Here is an 8,043-nt window from a genome sequence, read left to right as displayed (position 1 = left end):
TTAGTTCCAGGATAGTTGAAAGTATGTGCGCATTGACGTATTCCTCACGAAGCTCCTCAGGAAGACCCCAGGAAGAAGGTCCTCCCAAGGAATCCTCCCCAACAGGAAAAGAGTCTCCTCATGCTCGCCTACGTGTCTAATTCTTCTTTCCAATAACACCTCATGTTCGAATACGTATCTGGATAAGAAGAATCTGGACAAATTACGTATCTTTGGAGGGTTGACGTCTAAACAGAGAACTTAATCTTTCGGACTCTTCAGACACTTCAAGCTCCACAGGTATCCAGTGACGTTTTTTAGAAAAAAACACAAAAAATTGGAAAAATGTTTATGTTGTGTAACTAAAAATGTTTGAAGGCACTAGATAACTCTTTGTCTATTCGCGTCAGTTCCAGTTTTAAACTCTGGGTTCCAAGTCGACTCCATAGTCCTATCTGATTCTCCACAACTCACATAGCTTACGACACCGCCATGGCAAATGTAATTCTAGAAATTACCCTTGGAAAAACTGAATAACTCTCTACAGGTCGTGCTCAAGAAACTTTCTACTGGGATTCCCGTGTACTGGCAATAAAACGTTCCATTACTCAAAAATATATTCTTAGCTAATTTGAGTCAGTAATGAAATCAATGGACTAATTCTGGTTGTCTGCTCATAAAGCTTCTCTTTCGTCCCCAAAAGTTGTCTTAAAATTTCTGACGGATAAGGAGATGTGGTGAAGGGGGTGGAAGGGAGTTCGGGTCACGAAAGTCAACGAGTTATGGACGCTTGACGTTTACTGAAAAAAACTTTTAGCTTTTTTTCTAAAACCAGCTCTCGTTGTGAGGTCTGTTCTCGCCTCGTTACTGATCTGCTCGATGCTCGATCCCTTTTTAACAGAGTAAGAGGTGTGTTTGGGGAGGGGGGGGGGGGGAGGGGGAAGGGAGGAGGAGATGTCTCTGTGCTCTTTTGGGCATTAGCTTTCTTACTTTTGTTTGATTCTTTTGGCTCTTTGTCTAGGCGACACGCACTGTCAGATCAGTTACACAGTAAAGATAAACGCCATGGAGGTCTTCTCCTCTCCCTCTTCCCCCTCGTCCTCCCGCAAACCCCTTCAGTCTCCAGTAGATCACCAATAATGTGTAAAACCTCCAGACAAAGGATACGAATACATAAACGCACTAAAACAGCAAATGTACAAACGTACACGGATGAAGTAAGCAAACTCCCCCCTCCACTCCCACCCCCTCCTCCACTCGTTCCCCTACCACCCCCTCCCCCAGACTCAACAAAAAAATCGATTTTTTTCCTTTACGAGTACAAATGCGAAAATGGGGAACAAAGCGAAGAACACAACTGAACTTGGCACGTGCGAAAGATCCTCTCTTCACCTTACGGTCCAATTTTTCCTCCTCAAAAGATGATGCAAAGCTGCCCTTTAGCCAGAGCGCGCTTTGGGAACCGTAAAGATAAAGGAGCTGGGCGAGGGAAAATTATTTTCTTTCGTCTTTACATTATGCTACAGAAAGTTTTCTAATTTAGTTGAATTTATTCTTCCAGTGAGCCATTTGTTTCCTACTGAGATCACATTAATGTATCGAAATCCAATCGTTTTAGGTGTTATAAAGGTTCGTTTTTTGTTGGTTTTGTTTGGTTTTGTTTTGTTTGTTTTTTCTGAGATTAGATGCGCCAAAGAAGAATTAATAACAGTTAAAGATGAAGTTCGGCTCACTGGGTCCAGCTAGTAATAGTTGAAGATGCAGTTCAGCTCATTAGGTTCAGTTTTCAGTCGATGGTCGCATGAGGTTTTTTAGGTTTTTATCGGTATGTTGTGCTGCTTGCACCAGCAGTGTTCGTGGTAGTTGCCCTGTCAAAGAAAAGCCAAAAAAAGTTAAAACACGGATGTTTCTGGCCGGCCGGGGGTTTTTTCCGGCCAAAGCTGTATTTACCTTGTTCCTGTCGAACGACACCCAGCACATTTTCTTGATGCCGTGTCCCAGGCAGTGTGGGCATGGCAGACGCAGATGCCTTTTGCATAATATGCAACGACTTTTCCGGCCTATAGATACTTTCGGTGGAAAAACAGAAAGCAGACCCCACCACAAACCGTCGGAAAAGTTCATGAAAAAGAAGAAAAAAAAGAAAAAGAGCAAAAAAAAGTAAATTTAAAGAAGATAATAATACCACAAACAGCACCCTCCCACAGGTATAACTTACTACGCCATTCATTTGCTTCAGATTTGAATTCCATTGTTACACTTGGTAAGGATCGCTAGCTCAGAAAATAAAACAACACCGTTGCGTACGAAATGTGGAAACCGAATGATACCCAGTTGCGTCCTGAACCAATTGACAACTATGCACCGTGGTTCAGCGCATTAAGCGTGTTGAGAACCTTTCGCATGGCTGTGCAGAGAGCGGAAAAAGCTCTCCCCAATAAAAAGGGGGGGTTGAATTGCACGATATTGGTGCATCGTTCGTCTAGGCGCTTTCTCTCTCTCTCTCTCTCGAGCGCGCGGGCGCGCCTCCATTTCTTTCTCTATTACGCACCCGCCCGCTTCTGCCCCTTTCGAAAAAAGGGGTGAATGGCTTCACTTTTTCCTTACGAAAGAGTAATGCACGCTACCCCACAACGCAAAATGAAGCTCCATACTTTACGCACATATGCGAGCGCTCCAACACTATTACAGTGCGTAACGAAGTGAATGAAATTGGAAAAAAATAGTATACGACCGCATACCCGTGTAGGCCATACGATTTGCATGGGATTTTTCAGTTTTCGATTTCTAAATCATATATCAAGCATATATATCTAGTTTCTCGGGGTTAATTGTAGCCAATTAATCAACTTTAATCATATTCAATTTTTGTGTATTATTTTCGCAACTCTGCGTTATTAAAAAAAAAACAATAAATCTTTTTTTCCATTTTATAATTAAGAGCTTTCCACGTAAGCTATATTAAACCTCAATTGTTATAATATTACTAACACTAAGTACTAATATTTCAAATTATTTACATGTGGAGAAATAAGTGTTAAATTCAAAACGCGAAGAAGAAGCAGATTTTTTTTGGACACAAATAGCAATTTCCTTTATGATTGGTTCTTCCTGAGGTGTCTCGGCTGAAGGTTGTTCCAGAAAACTTGCGAAAAAATGAAAACTCCCATATAAATCCTATGGCCTACCCGGTCAGGCGGTCATAGATATAAGGGGTATAAATCGAAAAAAATATTTTAAAAACGATAAAAATAATTTTAAATTTTTTCGTTCTGTACGAAATGGAGCAAAACATGTTTTTCTAAGCGTTTTAAAAATTTCAAGTCTGTACGACTTTGCTATAAAAAGACTTTGTGTAGAAGGGAAAATAAGTACGATAAAATACGTAACGAAATAACTTTCGAGTTTTACCTCCGATTGACTGCGATTTTCATTTAAATATTTCTTTTTTATTTTGGCATAAAATTGAATGTAATTCCTATATTCTGGAAAAAATAATCTTAAGTTCATTTAAAAATAAAATAATTATTAAAAAAAATAAAAAAAATCAAAAGCGTTTCTTTCATTTCCTGCATGTAAATTACTTTCTTCGCACACATACAAACGCACATAATAGGCAATTAAGCATGTATAAATCTGTATTAAGTATCTGTAACTAGTATCTGTGCTGGTATTTGTTTTTGTTCTATTATCCACTCTCAGTGGCGCTCTCAGAAGACGTTCATTACGTTACGATTCACGGCATTAGACGCTTCCAATTTGGTTTCGTTCCGTTACGTTCCGACGGCTAGGCTCACTAAGATGGAGCGCAAATATACGACAAAACTGGGAAACCGTAAGTTCTTTCATTTTCGTTTGACTCGATGTTTCATCACTTGTGTGTGTGTGTTTTTTTTTTTGGGTTTAACCCTTCCCTTCTCCCCTAGTTGCCATCATCGAACAAACACCATGTACGGTGTGCTACCGAAGCGTCCGAGCCCTGTGTCCTCATTGTGCGGAACGAGAGTCTGCTGAACCCTGCTGGTTTATACTCGACCACACAAATGTAAGTATCCGACGAACTGCTGTTTCCCTCCTGCTCTTTCAGGACCATCCATTTGGAAATGTATATCGTTTGTTTGTTTTTTTGTCCAGGGCTTTCGCCATCGCCATTGCTCCGTTAATGGCAAAAACAACAAAAACAGTCCAGAAGCCGGAAAGTCGTCCGACAAAGATAAGATAAAAAAATGATGTCAATACCCAAGGGTTTTCGTCACAAACCGGTACAAAAAAGGAGGACAAACAACAGTTTTTGTGTTGGGCATAATAAAAGTTTGATTATATCAAACGAGCGATAATGAAGGAGATTTAAATAGGAGAATAAAAAGAAATTAATGTAACAGAACATCAGCTCAGAACACTTTATTTCTGGTCGGCCCATTCTGTGACAGGGTTTTTCAATGTGACGCCAATCATCTATTGATGGCCAGAAATATTACAAAAAAATAATATTCTCTTCTCCGATTTTTGGCAGGTGTATTGCCTGCCTCTTGGAAGTAGTGAGGGTAATCCGGAGTGGAATCGTGGATCCGACTCCGACTCCGCGCATGAAAAATTGATTCCGACTCAGACCAAAAACCAAAATTGACTCCGACGAGTCCGGTCGAGTCCGGTCGAATCCGGTCGAATCCGGTCGAGTCCGGTCGAATCCGGTCGAGTCCGGTCGAGTCCGGTCGAGTCCGGTCGAGTCCGGTCGAGTCCGATCGAGTCCGATCAAATCCGGTCGAGTCCGGTCGAGTCCGGTCGAGTCCGGTCGAGCCGGACTAGCCTTGGAGAAATTATGAAATGTTCAGGACACTATCCTACCGGACCGTATCCGACTCCAGCAAAATTTTTAATTTACCCATCACTACTTGGAAGCCGAGAAGACGGAAAAGAGCTAATTTAATATCGAATGAAGAACGTTTTGTGGGCGAACCTGAGAGATGTTGTCTCTCAATCAACTCTTCAGAATCTTAAAAAAAACGCACATTCCGTAGCAGCTGGGGCGTTTTATTAAACGCTTTTCCAGTTTTTCTGCATCAGCTACATTAGAAAAGATAAGCGGCGTGTGAAGGGTACGTTGGTTGCATTCGATATCAATGACCTGTTTTCTCATCGGAATGTCTCGATTCCAAGACCTCAAGGTACAATCTTTCTATAACGGTGCTGCCGAACTCTTCAGGCTTCTTTGGGGTTCCGATAACCCATTCCGATAACCTTTCACAAGATCGACAATTGAGAAACAGTACAGAAATCACAACATTGATCACACCATCGATCGACCAATTTATGAGAGCTTCGGAGATTTATCCAAGGTTTTCGATGTCGCAAGCAATAAAACACACAAGGCGTACCACCCATTTAGTCAGCGCAGAGCGCAGAGCAATAAGGAATGGTAACGTGATCTGATTTGATACACGAAAAGTCAAATTCTTTTCACCGCCGCAGTAGGCGACATACTACGAAAGGGGGGAAAATGTTCTCCACACTCAAACCATCGGTCATCGACACTTGAAGGGGTCGCGACAAAGCATTGTCGTGTGCGCGTTTCTCACTGCCTGCTGGTAGCATCCATGAAGCACGCACTTGGAAACTGGAAGAAAACTCACAGCACAAAGAAAGATGTCTCAGCACAAACAGCAGTGAGAAAAAAATGTTTGCCTCCACTTCAAGAAAAAGCACTCGTCAGCCATTCGTGCCCTCAGAGTGCAACACTCTCCATGAAAGCAGAGAATCGGTTTTTGTAACAACTGCTTTGTGTTTTTTTTCTAAGTCCTACCAGTCCTATGTAATCTTTGTTTTGTAAAAAAATGGAGAAACAAAATATTTAATTTAAATTTAAAAAATATTTCGAATGGAAATTCGAAATCTCCCTTAAACGCATCATCGTTATGATCTCTCTCTCTCTCTCTCTCGTGGTGCATCCCCATTGTAAGAGAACGGAAAAGTGCACGTTATGGATACGCTTTGTGAGATTGTGTGATGCGTAATGCATTTACACAACCAAACAAGCAACTACATCTCGGTAAAGACTCGGAGCTCGAATCGGATGATATCAACCAAACAAGAAATGTGTTAGTAATACTTTATCCAAATGAAAATAATTGTTTCAATAGCGCATTGAATTTTAATTTATAAAAAAGTTGAAATATGTTAATAAAATTTAAGTTAAACTACATAAATATTATTACGCAGAGTAACGAAAAAAAACTTATTGCCAAAAATCATGTCCCACCTCAAAGAAATAGTTAAAAAAATGTCTGGAGTTTTAGTATTTTTAAAAATTGAAAAAAAAATTAAAACGAGTTATCTATTTCATGTACAAGCTCAATCATCTTCATTGCTCCATGAGAGAGCTTATCCCCAAGAAAAAAAAGAAAATCATAATTCTCGCACAACTACAGCCTCACGTTCATACGGCATCGCACCTCATCATCGCACCTTTCTTCCGTAGTTCCGGAACGTAAAAAGCTCTCCTCATTCTGGTCGCTCATCTCGTGTAATACAGTCGTTACCGCCCAGTGCAAGTCGTGCCCTTTACAGCAGCGATGGATTCTACTCCAAACATCCCCTGGAACAGTAAGTACTCTAAAGTGAAAAGCGAAACACACCTGAAGGGACGAGGAAACGGATTATCATTTTCTTCTCTACAACGATTCCTTACCCCGTACTTATATGTTTTATGTTTCCGTGTGTAGTTTGCGTGGTATGCATGCGGGACGTACGCGTGTGTTGCCCCAAATGTCAAATATTCAACACTAATCTGCCGTGCTGGGTCGTACTGAGTGCGGCCAATAAAGTGAGTTATCCAAAGGTTTGTCTTTTGTTTTTTCGTTAGCAAAGTGATTAAAAAACTTTTTTGTTTTCCGTCCTAGGGCTATGGTCACGCGCATTGTTTCGCTGCAATGCCCTGCGTACAGACCGTTGATAGATGATTCATTCATTCATCGACGCGCCCCATCCCGATACAGACCCGGACAGAATTTACAAGCAATGGAACGACATCTAAGCAAATAATAATTTAACTTCTAACCCAAAAAAAAAATCCAGAATGTAGCCAGTCGTGGATGACAAAAAAAAACTAACTCATAGGTGGTGGAAATCAAATGGGATAATTAAAAATAAAATAAAAATAAAAATCTGTTTTTTGTGCAATTGAAGCTGTGGTGCGATAAAGTTTTCTCCAAAGAAAAGTTTTGTTATACGGATGTGGTGGTGGAAGGTTTTTTTTTTCAATGCATAAATACCAAAAAAAATGAAGGAATAAAAGAAAATTATAAACACAATCATTATGGTATAATATGTTTTTAATTTATAACATTTTTTGGAAAGAAATTAATTAATCGATTCAATGGCAGGGTTACGAAACAGAACTACGACGTGTACGTCAAAAGGGATTTTTTTTCAGATAGATGAACGTTTTTTTAAATCATGTTTGAAAGTTGCTTCAAGGCTACTAAATAGTAAATAAAACTACAAGCAACTCCTGAGTCACTCCTTGGGCTTCTTTCAGGTATCGAAACGTTTGACATATTTCATCATCTTCATACTCCATTTGGGAAAAAAATGTAAGGGGGAGGGAGTGTAATGGACAATGATGATGAGGCTTGACTCATAGACTCACTGAATCTGAGCTCAAACTACGACTCTCTTTCTTTTCTGATTTTTTAGTATAATCATTGAGTAAATTCAATAATAATTCCTCGAGAGTTAGTCATCTGTGAATAATTTCCGAGACACGGTTTTTCAATGTGACGCCAATCATTTCCTGTGGTCCAGACAAATCACAAACAAAACAATATTCTCCAGTTTATGAAGGTGTGTTACCAACACTTAGGAAGGCGAGAAGACGGCGTGCTATTTTCGTACCAAATGATGAATGGAAGTGGGCGATCGGAGATCTTCGACGGAACCGGTAAAAAAGCGCACCGAAACACTTGTGTTTTTACGACTCTGAAGCCGAGTGAAGGCAAACGCAGTTTTATTACATGGACGTTTAGCGATTCCGGAATAGCAATGAGTGAGGGGTTGATTTCTGTGGGT

This window comes from Anopheles funestus, chromosome X (genome assembly GCF_943734845.2).
Source record: "Anopheles funestus chromosome X, idAnoFuneDA-416_04, whole genome shotgun sequence".
Classification (NCBI taxonomy): Eukaryota; Metazoa; Arthropoda; class Insecta; order Diptera; family Culicidae; genus Anopheles; species Anopheles funestus.
The sequence above is the reverse complement of the archived record's forward strand: the minus strand, read 5'-3'. Positions refer to the sequence as shown.